This window comes from Bicyclus anynana, chromosome 10 (assembly GCF_947172395.1).
Source record: "Bicyclus anynana chromosome 10, ilBicAnyn1.1, whole genome shotgun sequence".
Lineage (NCBI taxonomy): Eukaryota > Metazoa > Arthropoda > Insecta > Lepidoptera > Nymphalidae > Bicyclus > Bicyclus anynana.
Window position 1 is genome coordinate 11,748,170 of NC_069092.1, and position 21,906 is coordinate 11,770,075.

The 21,906-nt window shown below is 36.1% G+C and overlaps 1 protein-coding gene and 2 long non-coding RNA genes across 3 annotated transcripts in view; all 3 read left to right on the forward strand.

The window, feature by feature from the left end:
• LOC112046646 (suppressor of lurcher protein 1) overlaps nucleotides 1-21,906 on the forward strand; it is a 412,265-nt gene that overhangs the window by 349,015 nt on the left and 41,344 nt on the right. The gene's annotated exons all lie outside the window — the stretch shown is intronic.
• Nucleotides 1,309-9,888, forward strand: LOC128198412 (uncharacterized). The gene is made up of 3 exons (XR_008251131.1): nucleotides 1,309-1,866; nucleotides 2,499-7,100; nucleotides 7,903-9,888. It is a non-coding gene; the product is annotated as an uncharacterized LOC128198412 (long non-coding RNA).
• Nucleotides 14,022-15,647, forward strand: LOC128198411 (uncharacterized). Its single transcript, XR_008251128.1, has 2 exons — nucleotides 14,022-14,426; nucleotides 15,229-15,647. It is a non-coding gene; the product is annotated as an uncharacterized LOC128198411 (long non-coding RNA).

Consider the following 21,906-nt stretch of genomic DNA (forward strand, 5'->3'; position numbering starts at 1 on the left):
TTGAATTTGAATTCAGGCTATTTTCAAAGGCCGGATGTGTATTTACATAACGTACATAATCCCAATTTCAAGTTTCACAAAGTTGGTCACATATGAAACCGTGCACGATGCTGGCATGTGTATGTGTTAATAATTAATTTGTTTTTGCACACACCAACGGAGTTAGGGTTGGCAAATTAGACACAAACTGACCACGTGAAACGCTGCGGCTGATGGAAAAATAATTTAAAAGAATAATACCTAACTATACTATTATGCTGTTGCTGCCGGCTCGAGACCGTTGTGCTTGGAAGTCCATGCGAGAGGCCTAAGTCCTGCAATGGACGTCCATCCTTATAATGATGATGATCATTATACTAATATTGGCCCCCTTTTCCCACTGGGCTATCTGGTTAAGTGATGAAAGTGATGGATAGCAGATAGAAAATCAAACTTTATCAAATAAAACAAACAAACATAAACAAGAGAAAATCCGTTCAACAGGGTTATTATGTGTTTTAGACCAAGTCCTCTGTCAGTCAAACTTCCAGAAACGACACGTTTTACGATACAACATTTATTATCGTCATATTTCAATTAATTTAGGTACACAAAATCTTGACAATTTATATACCAAAATCAGTAGGGTTATTATGTATCTCGGTTTACCATTCGAATAATGAGTCATTACAACGTTTTTCATCATATTTTCGTTATAGCAATCATCTAACATCATATTTTCAACGAAATGACATAAAGTATCTTTATTTTTACGTAAAGTGGCAGTAATTTAGAAGTGGTTGTAGCAAGTAGTACCTACCTAAGATTATTTCAACGAAAAATCATTATTTACGTAATTTCGTTGAAATATTCATGTTCGATGATCGTAAAACCCAAAAAAAACACTGCCATTTGATGTTAAATAACGTACCTTTGTTAATTATTTCAACAAAATGATCTTGACGATCCTTTCGTTAAAATAACTATGTTAGTTGATAAAAATTACGAAAACATTATGAAAAATGATGTAGTGACTATTATTTGAATGGTGTACCAAGTTACATAAATAACCTGTGTGTCTTTGAGTTTCTCGCAAATAGGTAGACAGACAGTCGCGGTGGAGGACTTTGTTATATAATATGTATAATGATTTTAAGACGGACTTGCGGCAATTAATCGATATCTACACTGTATAAGTGTACACTGTTATAAGTCCGTCTTAAAATCATTATCCTCTCGAGTTCACAGTTTAAAAGTACTTTTTAATGAAAGGGAATGTCTCTCTGTTCCCGCTTAAATATACCATTATTAATCTCAGCAATCCGACAAGTGGCAACCCTAAGAGAAACCTTGCAAAGTTTGAAAGCCGTTGAAAATTTAAAGCGGCCGTACACTGCCTAAAGGTGTTTCCAGCGGTTTTACCGTATTTACGGTGGAATTCATAGTCGTAGTAGGGGGCCCCTAAGGGGATTATTCAGCCGCTATGTGTCGAATTCAACCCCTACGCGTTTCATAGACAAAAGAAACCCCTCATTTGACAGGAACTGGCGGCTGACTGCTGAATTACCGATATTTGTCAGCCAAACCATCCCCTGGCATTTTTTTTTGTTGTTATTCGTGATTTATTTATTAGAAAGTGGACGTTCGGATCGTTATAAGTGAAGTTATAAACAGCGAGTTATATCAGTGTCCAAGATATATATTCGCAATTGCGTAAACCCAGTATAATACTATGGCGATATGGAATGTACGAAAGATTCTCATATTAGGCATAATATGTCTCTGTTTGATGAAGAATGAACACAGAAGACCAAGAGAGGAATACCAATACCGCTAGTATTATACATTCTAGCAGCACTTCGATTCTATGAAACGGGATGTTATCAGGTACGTACCTTTGTTCATTATCAATAATTTTTTGTTCATGAAGACGCCGCGCGGTTTCACCCTGTGTGGTTCCCATTTCCGTAAGAATATGGGGATAAAATATAGCCTATAGAGCTCGGGGATAGTGTAGCTTCCCAACAGTGAAAGAATTTTTTAAATTGGTTCAGTAGTTCCAGAGCCTATTCAAAACATACAAACAAACAAATCTTTCCTATTTCTATTATTAGTAAAGATAAATTAGGAGTAGATATAAAACCAATTAGCCCAGTGGGTATGACCTCTGCCTTCTATTCGGAGGGTGTAGGTTCAAATGCTGTCTGAAACATGCACCTCCAAATCATTTCAGTTATGTGCATTTTATGAATTTAAATGTATATTACATGTCTCATACGGTGAAGGAAAAACATTGTCTCTACATGTGTGAAGTCTGCTAATTCACATTGGGCCAGCGTGGTGGACCTTATCCCTCTCATTCTGAGAGGAGACTCATGCTTAACATACTCATGATGAAGAATTTAATTAGTTTGTTTGTTTGTAATCTAACCTATATAAATGTTAGGTATACCTATCTAGTTTTGATTTAGGAAATATATAACCTACATAAATGTAACTAACATAATGTTTATTTTCAGACTGTACGTGCAGTCCATCAAGCATTCTATGAAATAACAGAAATGCCAAAAGTCAAGCTGTATTGATGTCACACATAGGTATACATATAAACAACCCCGGAGGACCCTATGCACAGATTTAAAGAAACCGGCTATCATGGCAGGGAATAGCAGTGATGAGCTCTGAGAATTCTGTTTTACCAAGAATACTGAGAATACTTTGGTCCTTGAAAATCTGAGTTTTCAGATCACAGTAATTGGAAGACCCTCATACCTTGAAAAGTCAGCAGCATTTAATATAAAAGTAGTAGGAGTGAGTGCAGTGTATTGTAAGGTGGTCACTCACTCTGAAGTCCATAATAATAGAAAATATATACAAATCTTAATTGAATGAATGATGGAAAATAAAAATTTATTGATTCACATCTTTAATAAAGATAATTATTAAATGTTTACTTCTGCATTTTTCATTTAAGTCTGGCCCTATAAAAATATACAATAATAACAATAAGTTATATGTAAATTATGTATTTATTGTTGTTATTAATTAAACTTGGTATCAAAAGGATATAGGTTTGATTTTAGAATTGCAATAAGTGTGTGTGGTTATTATCAGCCCATTACCAGGCCAAGCTTACCTACTAAATACATATATAATATTATGTGATCTAAAGCTTTGTGAAATGCAATTTTACCACTATTCCTAAGGATAAGCTACACTTATATTTATTTACTGCACTTACTATAAATTGTAAAAAAATACAGCATGATAGTACCTACTTGTAATTATTTCAGGTAATTATAGGTGGTTTTGAGTAAACAAATTTCCTCTGACAATATTTTTTTTATTTCAAGTAGGATTCCACATTACAAAAGTATGAAATATCAAACTACTTATATAGTAAATAGTATGCTTGGGATTTCTCTGCGTGATCGAATCACAAATGAGGAGATCCGCAGACAAAACAAAGTCACTGACATAGGTAGCACAGCGAGTCGTGAAGCTGAAGTGGCAATGGGCAGGCCACATAGTTCGAAGAGCCGATGAAATCGCAGTGTTGGTCGAACCCCCACTAGGTGGACCGAGGGCATCAAGCGGGTTGCAGGGAGCCGCTGGACGCTGGCGTCTCGAGACCGTTGTGTTTGAAAGTCCATGCAAGACGGCTATGCCCAGCAGTGGACGTCCATCGGCTGATAATTTTGATTATGATCATGTTCATCCACATATCTTCAATATTTTTCTAACAACTCCTTCTTGTGAGAAAGAAACTTTTTGATAAAATTGATCTATTGTACTCTTGAACGAATTAAATTTTACTATGATAAATAGAAACAAAAAATAAATGAAAATATTAGAAAATAGAAACTCAATTATTTTGTAAAATGTCAAAGAATTAACAAAATACGTCTCTCTGTGGTTCTGTCACAGCATTTTCAAAGATCTAATGTCAAATCATAGACAACATTTGCTTGAAACTCCAGTCACCTAGGGGCTCTCTAGTAGTTTGTTTATGAAATGCAATGAAGGATGATTCAATAGTCAGCCCCTGGGTGAATACTGAATATTGGTTTGTGGGGGATTGTTCACTTCACGACTATGAATTCCAGGGTATGAATTCCACCGATAGTCGTAGTAGGGGGCCCCTAAGGGGATTATTCAGCCGCTATGTGTCGAATTCAACCCCTACGCGTTTCATAGACAAAAGAAACCCCTCATTTGACAGGAGCTGGCGGCTGACTGCTGAATTACCGATATTTGTCAGCCAAACCATCCCCTGGCATTTTTTTTTGTTGTTATTCGTGATTTATTTATTAGAAAGTGGACGTTCGGATCGTTATAAGTGAAGTTATAAACAGCGAGTTATATCAGTGCCCAAGATATACAACGTGTCCCAAAATTCAACGATAAGCGGGCGCCAAAAGATTGACCTGCTCATGAGCACTTAAGGAAAAATAATAAAAAAAATATACCTAAATTTTTTTTTTAGTTACAAAATAAATTTTAAAATTCTTTGAAAATTTACACCTTGTATGATATTTTGAACTACCGCAGCTACAATTTCTTAAATATGCTTAAGATTTTTTTTGTATCGGAACCTAAGTAGTACTACTATTCACCACAACTCTTAAAAACACCACAATGCCCGCAGTTTTTACACAAAAAAAAATCAAAATATTTTTTTTCCCTCAAATTTTTAAAGATTTTTACTTTCAGTCTACTTTGACTCATGGTCTTGCAAAAAAAAGTATGAACACCGCTATGGCAAGTTATTTTCAAAGTTGACGCAACTAATCAAGATTTCAAAATAGTATAATACCCTAGGATAACTAGTCACAAAAAAAAATATGCGTACCATTTGTAAACAAGAACCAAATTTCTTAATTGTTCTTGTTGTTAGTAATAAATTTTACTATGTTCCAAAAATGTGTTTGTTATTTTAATTACACAACATTAAAGTAAATGTTCGAATTGTTTTCCACCGGCATTAATACAGGCACGACATCGCCTTAAAAACGACCGTTTTATTTTTCGCGCATATCTTCTAGCATTGATATGTGCCGCAGCCTGAGTGATTTTTTGCCGAAGCTCGTCCAATGTCGTAATCGGTTTTGCGTAGATCCTGTCTTTGAGACAACCCCAATAAAAGAAATCCAGGGGGTTTAGGTCGGGTGATCGGGGTGGCCATAGGATAGGACCAAGTCGCCCGATCCAACGCCCCGGATACTCGTGGTCTAGGTATTGTCTCACAGGACGAGCGTAGTGAGCTGGGCAACCATCATTTTGATACCACATATTTTGAAGGTCGCTTAGGGGGACGTCTTCTAGTAATTCTTGCAAATCATTTTGTAAAAAGTTCAAATAACTGTCCCCATCTAAGTTTCCTTGTAATTCAAAAGGCCCAATCACTTTTCCATTTAAAATGCCCGTCCATAAGTTGACCTTAAATTGATATTGGGATTTGTCTTCTCTCATCAGGTGCGGATTCTCATTGCTCCAGCTGTGTAGGTTGTGAAGATTTAAATAGCCATCTTTCTTGCAGGTTGTTTCATCCGACCATAGTACTTTATCCAAGAACTGAGGATCTTCCCGATGCTTTTGAAGCATCACTCGGCAAAATGCGATCCGCAGTGGATAGTCCCGTGATAGTAACGTTTGTACACGTCTGTAATGATATGGGTGTAGCCGATGACGTTTTAGTATTCGATGTGCTGAACTTTTTGGGATTCCCGTAGCTGCTTCTATGGCACGCACTGAGGTAGTTGAATCAATGTTTATTTCATTGAGAACTTCTTCATCGCATTCCGATCTAGGTCTTCCAGCGTTTCTTCTAGCTGACGGCAAACGACCCTCCGAAAACGCTTGATGCACATTCATAAATACCCGATAATCTGGATATCTTTGAGCGTTTGGGTACCTTTCTCGATACAATCTGCTAGCAGCGTTAGCATTGCACCGACATTCTCCATAAATGAGATGCATGTTAGCGTATTCCATCGGCGTGTATGGTTGCGGCATGATAACGCTAAACAGTCCAAAATACACCAAAAGTCCAATTCACAAAACACAGGCACAGTCCAAAATAATGCCAGGTCAGTTCAGTTTGCAGATCACTTAAGTCCAGTCCAAAATGCAAAGCCAAAAGTCGTTAGTACGAGAGCCACGTCAATTGAATACGGAAAGTTGCGCAGTAAACAAAGGAGCAGAGCGTACTGACTTGCTGGGAACAGGATTTTCTTTACCTGCATCATTGTCATTCAACAAAGAACATCTGTCTATCCCTCTCTAACGTATACTTATCGCTATCTTTCTCTCTCTCTCTCTCTCTTATTTTTAAATGTTATCGTTCGTTCCATTAAAATTCTAGGAAATTGCAACGTATGACTCACATCATTTTGTGCATAAAGTAAAAGTGATTTCTAGGAGCAAAAACATTTTAGAAATTTAGTTCTTGTTTACAAATGGTACGCATATTTTTTTTTTGCGACTAGTTATCCTAGGGTATTATACTATTTTGAAATCTTGATTAGTTGCGTCAACTTTGAAAATAACTTGCCATAGCGGTGTTCATACTTTTTTTTGCAAGACCATGACTCAAAGTAGACTGAAAGTAAAAATCTTTAAAAATTTGAGGGAAAAAAAATATTTTGATATTTTTTTGTGTAAAAACTGCGGGCATTGTGGTGTTTTTAAGAGTTGTGGTGAATAGTAGTACTACTTAGGTTCCGATACAAAAAAAATCTTAAGCATATTTAAGAAATTGTAGCTGCGGTAGTTCAAAATATCATACAAGGTGTAAATTTTCAAAGAATTTTAAAATTTATTTTGTAACTAAAAAAAAATTTAGGTATATTTTTTTTATTATTTTTCCTTAAGTGCTCATGAGCAGGTCAATCTTTTGGCGCCCGCTTATCGTTGAATTTTGGGACACGTTGTATATTCGCAATTGCGTAAACCCAGTATAATACTATGGCGATATGGAATGTACGAAAGATTCTCATATTAGGCATAATATGTCTCTGTTTGATGAAGAATGAACACAGAATACCAAGAGAGGAATACCAATACCGCTAGTATTATACATTCTAGCAGCACTTCGATTCTATGAAACGGGATGTTATCAGGTACGTACCTTTGTTCATTATCAATAATTTTTTGTTCATGAAGACGCCGCGCGGTTTCACCCTGTGTGGTTCCCATTTCCGTAAGAATATGGGGATAAAATATAGCCTATAGAGCTCGGGGATAGTGTAGCTTCCCAACAGTGAAAGAATTTTTTAAATTGGTTCAGTAGTTCCAGAGCCTATTCAAAACATACAAACAAACAAATCTTTCCTATTTCTATTATTAGTAAAGATAAATTAGGAGTAGATATAAAACCAATTAGCCCAGTGGGTATGACCTCTGCCCTTGATTATGATGGTGTAGGTTCCCAACAGTGATAGAATCTTTCAAATCAGTTCAGTAGTTACAGATCCTATTCAAAACAAACAAACAAATTTTTCCTGTTTATAATATTAGTATAGATAAATTAGGAGTAGGTCAAAATCCATATAGCCCAGTAGATATGACCTCTGCCTTCTATTCGGAGGGTGTAGGTTCAAATGCTGTCTGAAACATGCACCTCCAAATCATTTCAGTTATGTGCATTTTATGAATTTAAATGTATATTACATGTCTCATACAGTGAAGGAAAAACATTGTCTCTACATGTGTGAAGTCTGCTAATTCACATTGGGCCAGCGTGGTGGACCTTATCCCTCTCATTCTGAGAGGAGACTCATGCTTAACATACTCATGTTGAAGAATTTAATTAGTTTGTTTGTTTGTAATCTAACCTATATAAATGTTAGGTATACCTATCTAGTTTTGATTTATTAAATATATAACCTACATAAATGTAACTAACATAATGTTTATTTTCAGACTGTAGGTGCAGTCCATCAAGCATTCTATGAAATAACAGAAATGCCAAAAGTCAAGCTGTATTGAAGTCACGCATAGGTATACATATAAACAACCCCGGAGGACCCTATACACAGATTTAAAGAAACCGGCTATCATGGCAGGGAATAGCAGTGATGAGCTCTGAGAATACTGTTTTACCAAGATTACTGAGAATACTTTGGTCCTTGAAAGTCTGAGTTTTCAGATCACAGTAATTGGAAGACCCTCATACCTTGAAAAGTCAGCAGCATTTAATATAAAAGTAGTAGGAGTGAGTGCAGTGTATTGTAAGGTGGTCACTCACTCTGAAGTCCATAACAATAGAAAATATATACAAATCTTAATTGAATGAACGATGGAAAATAAAAATTTATTGATTCACATCTTTAATAAAGATAATTATTAAATGTTTACTTCTGCATTTTTCATTTAAGTCTGGCCCTATAAAAATATACAATAACTAGCGGACGCCCGCGACTTCGTCCGCGTAAAAATTGATGTCAACTTTCAACCCCTATTTCACATTCTATTTTGCAAGTTTTAAACCTTATACCTAATAAATAGTCCAATACCATTTATTTATAAATATAATCATTTTACATTTACAAATGTACCTAGAAAAATTAAGGATTTTCCGTACAAACTTTCTACCCCTACTTCACCCATTTCTGATTTTGTTTTCGCGACAAAAAATATCCTATTATCCTTCTACGTATTATGGTCTCAAATCGTCTTAAGTATCATTTGAATTCATTCTGTAGTTTCAGCGTGATGCCTGGTCAAAAAAAAGGCAAACAGACAGACAAAAAATAGAAAATAGGCTTCAGTATCGATCTCCTACCTCTACCCTACTCCTACCCTACCCGTATCCTAACTGTATCCTACCCCTACCCTACCCGTACCCTACCCTACCCGTAATCTTCCCTTTCCCTACCCCTAGGATAGGGGTAGGCCCTAACCCTACCCTACCCCTAACCTAGGCATACACTCCCCTACCCCACCCAACCCCTACCCTACCTTTACCCCTACCCTACCCTTACACAACCCCTACCCTACCTGTACCCTACCCTACTCTACCCTATACCTTCCCTACCTTACCCCAACCCTTAGCAAAATCGGTCCAGCCCTATGAGCGTGGTGCGATGACAAAGGACAATAGAGACTTCTATGCCAAAACTTATAATCTTTGGATCTACTGGACCGATTTGAAAGATTGTTTTACCAATAGAAAGCTACGTTATTTGCGAGTGTCATAGGCTATGTTTGATTCCCATATTCACACAGGAATGGGAACTACGTTATTGAAAGCGCGGGGCGTCATGTAGTGGAATTTCTGCATAAAGCCTCCATACATTAATTTCAATTTTACACAATGGTTAAGGCAGCGCATGCGAATAAGTCTGCTTAAGAGGATTTTCGGTCCGACCTGTATGACAAAAACTGTGTTAACTCTGCGAATATATATCATACTAATATAAAATATAGCCTATAGCACTCCCCGATAATGTAGCATTCCACTGGTGAAAGAATTTTTGAAATCGGACCAGTAGTTCCGAAGATTACCCCATTTAAAAAATGTGACAAACTTACAAACTTTACCTCTTTATAATATTAGTATAGATAACAATAAGTTATATGTAAATTATGTATTTATTGTTGTTATTAATTAAACTTTGTATCAAAAGGATATAGGTTTGATTTTAGAATTGCAATAAGTGTGTGTGGTTCATTATTATCAGCCCATTACCAGGCCAAGCTTACCTACTAAATACATATATAATATTATGTGATCTAAAGCTTTGTGAAATGCAATTTTACCACTATTCCTAAGGATAAGCTACACTTATATTTATTTACTGCACTTACTATAAATTGTAAAAAAATACAGCATAATAGTACCTACTTGTAATTATTTCAGGTAATTATAGGTGGTTTTGAGTAAAATAAACAAATTTCCTCTGACAATATTTTTTTTATTTCAAGTAGGATTCCACATTACAAAAGTATGAAATATCAAACTACTTATATAGTAAATAGTATGCTTGGGATTTCTCTGCGTGATCGAATCACAAATGAGGAGATCCGCAGACAAAACAAAGTCACTGACATAGGTAGCACAGCGAGTCGTGAAGCTGAAGTGGCAATGGGCAGGCCACATAGTTCGAAGAGCCGATAAAATCGCAGTGTTGGTCGAACCCCCACTAGGTGGACCGAGGGCATCAAGCGGGTTGCAGGGAGCCGCTGGACGCTGGCGGCTCGAGACCGTTCTGTTTGAAAGTCCATGCAAGACGGCTCTGCCCAGCAGTGGACGTCCATCGGCTGATAATTTTGATTATGATCATGTTCGTCCACATATCTTCAATATTTTTCTAACAACTCCTTCTTGTGAGAAAGAAACTTTTTGATAAAATTGATCTATTGTACTCTCGAACGAATTAAATTTTACTATGATAAATAGAAACAAAAAGTAAATGAAAATATTAGAAAATAGAAACTCAAGTCTCAATTATTTTGTAAAATGTCAAAGAATTAACAAAATACGTCTCTCTGTGGTTCTGTCACAGAATTTTCAAAGATCTAATGTCAAATCATAGACAACATTTGCTTGAAACTCCAGTCACCTAGGGGCTCTCTAGTAGTTTGTTTATGAAATGCAATGAAGGATGATTCAATAGTCAGCCCCTGGGTGAATACTGAATGTTGGTTTGTGGGGGATTGTTCACTTCACGACTATGAATTCCAGGGTAAACGATTTTTACGCCAAGTGCCTAACCGTCACCATATACGTTCCCGATATAAGCCGTTTTAACAAAGTAAATCTGTGTTATTATTAAGCCTGGCCCTTACAGGACTTTTGTAGGGACTTCCAAACATCACGATACTGAGCTGCCTGCATCCAGCGAATCCCTGCGACTCGCTTGATGTCGTCAGTCCATCTGGGGTCGACCAACACTGCGCTTACTAGTGCGTAAAAATAATATAGATTTTTTTAATTAAAATTAAATAAAAACATACCGCCATCTCGTAGATTTGAAATATTAATGTATAAAATTGGTAACAAATTCGAGTAGGTAACCTACATCATATATGTATAAAGATATTTGTAGAGATAAGTCATTTATAGTTGCGAATAAGGATATTCGTGTTGCAGTGGCAATGCAGCTGCGCTTGTGTCAAATATACAAAAACTTATTTGAATAAACACTAAACTACAACTTTTTGACGACAAAAGAACAAGCATCCGTAAATAGCAAAGTTCGCAGAACAATATCGCTACTTGCTACTTGAAGTAACATTTAGAAGTTAAACATGAGCGAAATTGCAGAAAGCTTTCTTTAACTGAAACATTTCGTCCTCGGGGGACGAACAAACAGTCTAACCCTGGAATTCATAGTCGTGAAGTGAACAATCCCCCACAAACCAATATTCAGTATTCACCCAGGGGCTGACTATTGAATCATCCTTCATTGCATTTCATAAACAAACTACTAGAGAGCCCCTAGGTGACTGGAGTTTCAAGCAAATGTTGTCTATGATTTGACATTAGATCTTTGAAAATGCTGTGACAGAACCACAGAGAGACGTATTTTGTTAATTCTTTGACATTTTACAAAATAATTGAGTTTCTATTTTCTAATATTTTCATTTATTTTTTGTTTCTATTTATCATAGTAAAATTTAATTCGTTCAAGAGTACAATAGATCAATTTTATCAAAAAGTTTCTTTCTCACAAGAAGGAGTTGTTAGAAAAATATTGAAGATATGTGGATGAACATGATCATAATCAAAATTATCAGCCGATGGACGTCCACTGCTGGGCATAGCCGTCTTGCATGGACTTTCAAACACAACGGTCTCGAGACGCCAGCGTCCAGCGGCTCCCTGCAACCCGCTTGATGCCCTCGGTCCACCTAGTGGGGGTTCGACCAACACTGCGATTTCATCGGCTCTTCGAACTATGTGGCCTGCCCATTGCCACTTCAGCTTCACGACTCGCTGTGCTACCTATGTCAGTGACTTTGTTTTGTCTGCGGATCTCCTCATTTGTGATTCGATCACGCAGAGAAATCCCAAGCATACTATTTACTATATAAGTAGTTTGATATTTCATACTTTTGTAATGTGGAATCCTACTTGAAATAAAAAAAATATTGTCAGAGGAAATTTGTTTACTCAAAACCACCTATAATTACCTGAAATAATTACAAGTAGGTACTATCATGCTGTATTTTTTTACAATTTATAGTAAGTGCAGTAAATAAATATAAGTGTAGCTTATCCTTAGGAATAGTGGTAAAATTGCATTTCACAAAGCTTTAGATCACATAATATTATATATGTATTTAGTAGGTAAGCTTGGCCTGGTAATGGGCTGATAATAACCACACACACTTATTGCAATTCTAAAATCAAACCTATATCCTTTTGATACCAAGTTTAATTAATAACAACAATAAATACATAATTTACATATAACTTATTGTTATTATTGTATATTTTTATAGGGCCAGACTTAAATGAAAAATGCAGAAGTAAACATTTAATAATTATCTTTATTAAAGATGTGAATCAATAAATTTTTATTTTCCATCATTCATTCAATTAAGATTTGTATATATTTTCTATTATTATGGACTTCAGAGTGAGTGACCACCTTACAATACACTGCACTCACTCCTACTACTTTTATATTAAATGCTGCTGACTTTTCAAGGTATGAGGGTCTTCCAATTACTGTGATCTGAAAACTCAGATTTTCAAGGACCAAAGTATTCTCAGTATTCTTGGTAAAACAGAATTCTCAGAGCTCATCACTGCTATTCCCTGCCATGATAGCCGGTTTCTTTAAATCTGTGCATAGGGTCCTCCGGGGTTGTTTATATGTATACCTATGTGTGACATCAATACAGCTTGACTTTTGGCATTTCTGTTATTTCATAGAATGCTTGATGGACTGCACGTACAGTCTGAAAATAAACATTATGTTAGTTACATTTATGTAGGTTATATATTTCCTAAATCAAAACTAGATAGGTATACCTAACATTTATATAGGTTAGATTACAAACAAACAAACTAATTAAATTCTTCATCATGAGTATGTTAAGCATGAGTCTCCTCTCAGAATGAGAGGGATAAGGTCCACCACGCTGGCCCAATGTGAATTAGCAGACTTCACACATGTAGAGACAATGTTTTTCCTTCACCGTATGAGACATGTAATATACATTTAAATTCATAAAATGCACATAACTGAAATGATTTGGAGGTGCATGTTTCAGACAGCATTTGAACCTACACCCTCCGAATAGAAGGCAGAGGTCATACCCACTGGGCTAATTGGTTTTATATCTACTCCTAATTTATCTTTACTAATAATAGAAATAGGAAAGATTTGTTTGTTTGTATGTTTTGAATAGGCTCTGGAACTACTGAACCAATTTAAAAAATTCTTTCACTGTTGGGAAGCTACACTATCCCCGAGCTCTATAGGCTATATTTTATCCCCATATTCTTACGGAAATGGGAACCACACAGGGTGAAACCGCGCGGCGTCTTCATGAACAAAAAATTATTGATAATGAACAAAGGTACGTACCTGATAACATCCCGTTTCATAGAATCGAAGTGCTGCTAGAATGTATAATACTAGCGGTATTGGTATTCCTCTCTTGGTCTTCTGTGTTCATTCTTCATCAAACAGAGACATATTATGCCTAATATGAGAATCTTTCGTACATTCCATATCGCCATAGTATTATACTGGGTTTACGCAATTGCGAATATATATCTTGGACACTGATATAACTCGCTGTTTATAACTTCACTTATAACGATCCGAACGTCCACTTTCTAATAAATAAATCACGAATAACAACAAAAAAAAATGCCAGGGGATGGTTTGGCTGACAAATATCGGTAATTCAGCAGTCAGCCGCCAGCTCCTGTCAAATGAGGGGTTTCTTTTGTCTATGAAACGCGTAGGGGTTGAATTCGACACATAGCGGCTGAATAATCCCCTTAGGGGCCCCCTACTACGACTATGAATTCCACCGATAGTCGTAGTAGGGGGCCCCTAAGGGGATTATTCAGCCGCTATGTGTCGAATTCAACCCCTACGCGTTTCATAGACAAAAGAAACCCCTCATTTGACAGGAACTGGCGGCTGACTGCTGAATTACCGATATTTGTCAGCCAAACCATCCCCTGGCATTTTTTTTTGTTGTTATTCGTGATTTATTTATTAGAAAGTGGACGTTCGGATCGTTATAAGTGAAGTTATAAACAGCGAGTTATATCAGTGTCCAAGATATATATTCGCAATTGCGTAAACCCAGTATAATACTATGGCGATATGAAATGTACGAAAGATTCTCATATTAGGCATAATATGCCTCTGTTTGATGAAGAATGAACACAGAAGACCAAGAGAGGAATACCAATACCGCTAGTATTATACATTCTAGCAGCACTTCGATTCTATGAAACGGGATGTTATCAGGTACGTACCTTTGTTCATTATCAATAATTTTTTGTTCATGAAGACGCCGCGCGGTTTCACCCTGTGTGGTTCCCATTTCCGTAAGAATATGGGGATAAAATATAGCCTATAGAGCTCGGGAATAGTGTAGCTTCCCAACAGTGAAAGAATTTTTTAAATTGGTTCAGTAGTTCCAGAGCCTATTCAAAACATACAAACAAACAAATCTTTCCTGTTTCTATTATTAGTAAAGATAAATTAGGAGTAGATATAAAACCAATTAGCCCAGTGGGTATGACCCCTGCCTTTGATTATGATGGTGTAGGTTCCCAACAGTGATAGAATCTTTCAAATCAGTTCAGTAGTTACAGATCCTATTCAAAACAAACAAACAAATTTTTCCTGTTTATAATATTAGTATAGATAAATTAGGAGTAGGTCAAAATCCATATAGCCCAGTTGATATGACCTCTGCCTTCTATTCGGAGGGTGTAGGTTCAAATGCTGTCTGAAACATGCACCTCCAAATCATTTCAGTTATGTGCATTTTATGAATTTAAATGTATATCACATGTCTCATACGGTGAAGGAAAAACATTGTCTCTACATGTGTGAAGTCTGCCAATTCACATTGGGCCAGCGTGGTGGACCTTATCCCTCTCATTCTGAGAGGAGACTCATGCTTAACATACTCATGATGAAGAATTTAATTAGTTTGTTTGTAATCTAACCTATATAAATGTTAGGTACACCTATCTAGTTTTGATTTAGGAAATATACCTATAACCTACATAAATGTAACTAACATAATGTTTATTTTCAGACTGTATGTGCATTCCATCAAGCATTCTATGAAATAACAGAAATGCCACAAGTCAAGCTGTATTGATGGCACGCATAGGTATACATATAAACAACCCCGGAGGACCCTATGCACAGATTTAAAGAAACCGGCTATCATGGCAGGGAATAGCTGTGATGAGCTCTGAGAATACTGTTTTACCAAGAATACTGAGAATACTTTGGTCCTTGAAAATCCGAGTTTTCAGATCACAGTAATTGGAAGACCCACATACCTTGAAAAGTCAGCAGCATTTAATATAGAGGTAGTAGGAGTGAGTGCAGTATGTTGTAAGGTGGTCACTCACTCTGAAGTCCATAACAATAGAAAATGTATACAAATCTTAATTGAATGAAATTTATTGATTCACATCTTTAATAAAGATAATTATTAAATGTTTACTTCTGCATTTTTCATTTAAGTCTGGCCCTATAAAAATATACAATAATAACAATAAGTTATATGTATGATAAATTATGTATTTATTGTTGTTATTAATTAAACTTTGTATTAAAAGGATATAGGTTTGATTTTAGAATTGCAATAAGTACTGTGTGGTTCATTATTATCAGCCCATTACCGGGCCAAGCCTACCTCCTAAATATATAATATTATGTGATCTAAAGCTTTGTGAAATGCAATTTTACCACTATTCCTAAGGATAAGCTACACTTATATTTATTTACTGCACTTACTATAAATTGTAAAAAAATACAGCATAATAGTACCTACTTGTAATTATTTCAGGTAATTATAGGTGGTTTTGAGTAAAATAAACAAATTTCCTCTTACAATATTTTTTTTTATTTCAAGTAGGATTCCACATTACAAAATCATGAAATATCAAACTACTTATATAGTAAATAGTATGCTTGGGATTTCTCTGCGTGATCGTTTCACAAATGAGGAGATCCGCAGACAAACCAAAGTCACTGACATAGGTAGCACAGCGAGTCGTGAAGCTGAAGTGGCAATGGGCAGGCCACATAGTTCGAAGAGCCGATGAAATCGCAGTGTTGGTCGAACCCCCACTAGGTGGACCGAGGGCATCAAGCGGGTTGCAGGGAGCCGCTGGACGCTGGCCCCTCGAGACCGTTGTGTTTGAAAGTCCATGCAAGACGGCTATGTCCAGCAGTGGACCAAATACATTGTAATCTTTGCAGTGGACGTCCATCGGCTGATAATTTTGTATATGATCATGTTCGTCCACATAACTTCAATATTTTTCTAACAACTCCTTCTTGTGAGAAAGAAACTTTTTGATAAAACTGATCTATTGTACACTTGAACATATTAAATTTTACTACGATAAATAAAAACAAAAAGTAAATGAAAATATTAGAAACTCAATTATTTTGTAAAATGTCAAAGAATTAACAAAATACGTCTCTCTGTGGTTGTGTCACAGAATTTTCAAAGATCTAATGTAAAATCATAGACAACATTTGCTTGAAACTCCAGTCACCTAGGGGCTCTCCAGTAGTTTGTTTATCGGTGGAATTCATAGTCGTAGTAGGGGGCCCCTAAGGGGATTATTCAGCCGCTATGTGTCGAATTCAACCCCTACGCGTTTCATAGACAAAAGAATCCCCTCATTTGACAGGAGCTGGCGGCTGACTGCTGAATTACCGATATTTGTCAGCCAAACCATCCCCTGGAATTTTTTTTTGTTGTTATTTGTGATTTATTTATTAGAAAGTGGACGTTCGAATCGTTATAAGTGAATAATAATAATAATAATAATATGTCTTTATTTCAGGCTAAAAACCCATTTAAAATATACAAATACATAATAAACAAAAGTAATTAATTAATTAAGTAATAAGTCTACAGTAAAGAACCGAATAATATAAATATTAAACTATTTGGTACGTTGCAACATTTCTCTAGGAGAGCAATCATTTTTATTTCCTGTTTCTGTCGCGATGCACGGTAAGCCAATACTTTAGGATAGGGTTTTCAGGGCACTCGGAGCATACGCTGAGGATTTCATTTCGAGAATTCCGGAGACGGAACCAAAAAGCCGCAGTTCGCGATCTGATGATCGCGAAATAATCCTGTACTTTGGCGTCGGCAAACATACCCGATGCACTACAGTATTTAGGCAGTTTCATCAGAATTCGGTATGCGTTATTATACTGCACTCTGATGCTGCTACGTGCCCTTGAGGTGCAATTGACCCAAAGCTGACTGGTGTAGAAGCATTGACAGTATGCTCTAAACAGTGTCAGCTTCGCTTCAGGACTGCACCTCGCAAACCGGCGAGCGAGCATGTTACACCGAACAGCCAAAGCCAGTTAGTGAAGTTATAAACAGCGAGTTATATCAGTGCCCAAGATATATATTCGCAATTGCGTAAACCCAGTATAATACTATGGCGATATGGAATGTACGAAAGATTCTCATATTAGGCATAATATGCCTCTGTTTGATGAAGAATGAACACAGAAGACCAAGAGAGGAATACCAATACCGCTAGTATTATACATTCTAGCAGCACTTCGATTCTATGAAACGGGATGTTATCAGGTACGTACCTTTGTTCATTATCAATAATTTTTTGTTCATGAAGACGCCGCGCGGTTTCACCCTGTGTGGTTCCCATTTCCGTAAGAATATGGGGATGAAATATAGCCTATAGAGCTCGGGAATAGTGTAGCTTCCCAACAGTAAAAGATTTTTTTAAATTGGTTCAGTAGTTCCAGAGCCTATTCAAAACATACAAACAAACAAATCTTTCCTGTTTCTATTATTAGTAAAGATAAATTAGGAGTAGATATAAAACAAATTAGCCCAGTGGGTATGACCTCTGCCTTTGATTATGATGGTGTAGGTTCCCATCAGTGATAGAATCTTTCAAATCAGTTCAGTAGTTACAGATCCTATTCAAAACAAACAAACAAATTTTTCCTGTTTATAATATTAGTATAGATAAATTAGGAGTAGGTCAAAATCCATATAGCCCAGTAGATATGACCTCTGCCTTCTATTCGGAGGGTGTAGGTTCAAATGCTGTCTGAAACATGCACCAAATCATTTCAGTTATGTGCATTTTATGAATTTAAATGTATATATGGTGAAGGAAAAACATTGTCTCTACATGTGTGAAGTCTGCCAATTCACATTGGGCCAGCGTGGTGGACCTTATCCCTCTCATTCTGAGAGGAGACTCATGCTTCAAATACTCATGATGAAGAATTTAATTAGTTTGTTTGTTTGTAATCTAACCTATATAAATGTTAGGTATACCTATCTAGTTTTGATTTAGGAAATATATAGGTAACCTACATAAATGTAACTAACATAATGTTTATTTTCAGACTGTAAGTGCAGTCCATCAAGCATTCTATGAAATAATAGAAATGCCAAAAGTCAAGCTGTATTGATGTCACACATAGGTATACATATAAACAACCCCGGAGGACCCTATACACAGATTTAAAGAAACCGGCTATCATGGCAGGGAATAGCAGTGATGAGCTCTGAGAATACTGTTTTACCAAGAATACTGAGAATACTTTGGTCCTTGAAAATCTGAGTTTTCAGATCACAGTAATTGGAAGACCCTCATACCTTGAAAAGTCAGCAGCATTTAATATCGAAGTAGTAGGAGTGAGTGCAGTGTATTGTAAGGTGGTCACTCACTCTGAAGTCCATAACAATAGAAAATATATACAAATCTTAATTAAATGAAATTTATTGATTCACATCTTTAATAAAGATAATTATTAAATGTTTACTTCTGCATTTTTCATTTAAGTCTGGCCCTATAAAAATATACAATAATAACTATAAGATATATGTAAATTATGTATTTATTGTTGTTATTAATTTAACTTTGTATCAAAAGGATATAGGTTTGATTTTAGAATTGCAATAAGTACTGTGTGGTTCATTATTATCAGCCCATTACCGGGCCAAGCCTACCTCCTAAATATATAATATTATGTGATCTAAAGCTTTGTGAAATGCAATTTTACCACTATTCCTATGGATAAGCTACACTTATATTTATTTACTGCACTTACTATTAATTGTAAGAAAATACAGCATAATAGTACCTACTTGTAATTATTTCAGGTAATTATAGGTGGTTTTGAGTAAAATAAACAAATTTCCTCTTACAATAATTTTTTTATTTCAAGTAGGATTCCACATTACAAAATTATGAAATGTCAAACTACTTATACAGTAAATAGTATGCTTGGGATTTCTCTGCGTGATCGTATCACAAATGAGGAGATCCGCAGACAAACCAAAGTCACTGACATAGGTAGCACAGCGAGTCGTGAAGCTGAAGTGGCAATGGGCAGGCCACATAGTTCGAAGAGACGATGAAATCGCAGTGTTGGTCGAACCCCCACTAGGTGGACCGAGGGCATCAAGCGGGTTGCAGGGAGCCGCTGGACGCTGGCGCCTCGAGACCGTTGTGTTTGAAAGTCCATGCAAGACGGCTATGTCCAGCAGTGGACGTCCATCGGCTGATAATTTTGATTATGATCATGTTCGTCCACATATCTTCAATATTTTTCTAACAACTCCTTCTTGTGAGAAAGAAACTTTTTGATAAAATTGATCTATTGTACTCTTGAACGAATTAAATTTTACTATGATAATTAAATAAAAACAAAAAGTAAATGAAAATATTAGAAAATAGAAACTCAATTATTTTGTAAAATGTCAAAGAATTAACAAAATACGTCTCTCTGTGGTTCTGTCACAGAATTTTCAAAGATCTAATGTAAAATCATAGACAACATTTGCTTGAAACTCCAGTCACCTAGGGGCTCTCCAGTAGTTTGTTTATGAAATGCAATGAAGGATGATTCAATAGTCAGCCCCTGGGTGAATACTGAATATTGGTTTGTGGGGGATTGTTCACTTCACGACTATGAATTCCAGGGTATGAAATGCAATGAAGGATGATTCAATAGTCAGCCCCTGGGTGAATACTGAATATTGGTTTGTGGGGGATTGTTCACTTCACGACTATGAATTCCAGGGTAACCTGGAATTCATAGTCGTGAAGTGAACAATCCCCCACAAACCAATATTCAGTATTCACCCAGGGGCTGACTATTGAATCATCCTTCATTGCATTTCATAAACAAACTACTGGAGAGCCCCTAGGTGACTGGAGTTTCAAGCAAATGTTGTCTATGATTTTACATTAGATCTTTGAAAATTCTGTGACAGAACCACAGAGAGACGTATTTTGTTAATTCTTTGACATTTTACAAAATAATTGAGTTTCTAATCTTTTTGTTTTTATTTATCGTAGTAAAATTTAATTCGTTCAAGTGTACAATAGATCAATTTTATCAAAAAGTTTCTTTCTCACAAGAAGGAGTTGTTAGAAAAATATTGAAGTTATGTGGACGAACATGATCATATACAAAATTATCAGCCGATGGACGTCCAGTGCTGGACATAGCCGTCTTGCATGGACTTTCAAACACAACGGTCTCGAGCCGCCAGCGTCCAGCGGCTCCCTGCAACCCGCTTGATGCCCTCGGTCCACCTAGTGGGGGTTCGACCAACACTGCGATTTCATCGGCTCTTCGAACTATGTGGCCTGCCCATTGCCACTTCAGCTTCACGACTCGCTGTGCTACCTATGTCAGTGACTTTGGTTTGTCTGCGGATCTCCTCATTTGTGATTCGATCACGCAGAGAAATCCCAAGCATACTATTTACTATATAAGTAGTTTGATATTTCATACTTTTGTAATGTGGAATCCTACTTGAAATAAAAAAATTATTGTAAGAGGAAATTTGTTTATTTTACTCAAAATCACCTATAATTACCTGAAATAATTACAAGTAGGTACTATTATGCTGTATTTTCTTACAATTTATAGTAAGTGCAGTAAATAAATATAAGTGTAGCTTATCCTTAGGAATAGTGGTAAAATTGCATTTCACAAAGCTTTAGATCACATAATATTATATATTTAGGAGGTAGGCTTGGCCCGGTAATGGGCTGATAATAATGAACCACACAGTACTTATTGCAATTCTAAAATCACCTATATCCTTTTGATACAAAGTTTAATTAATAACAACAATAAATACATAATTTACATAACTTATTGTTATTATTGTATATTTTTATAGGGCCAGACTTAAATGAAAAATGCAGAAGTAAACATTTAATAATTATCTTTATTAAAGATGTGAATCAATAAATTTCATTCAATTAAGATTTGTATACATTTTCTATTGTTATGGACTTAAGAGTGAGTGACCACCTTACAACATACTGCACTCACTCCTACTACCTTGATATTAAATGCTGCTGACTTTTCAAAGTATGTGGGTCTTCCAATTACTGTGATCTGAAAACTCGGACTTTCAAGAACCAAAGTATTTTCAGTATTCTTGGTAAAACAGTATTCTCAGAGCTCATCACTGCTATTCCCTGCCATGATAGCCGGTTTCTTTAAATCTGTGTATAGGGTCCTCCGGGGTTGTTTATATGTATACCTATGTGTGACATCAATACAGCTTGACTTTTGGCATTTATGTTATTTCATAGAATGCTTGATGGACTGCACCTACAGTCTGAAAATAAACATTATGTTAGTTACATTTATGTAGGTTATATATTTCCTAAATCAAAACTAGATAGGTATACCTAACATTTATATAGGTTAGATT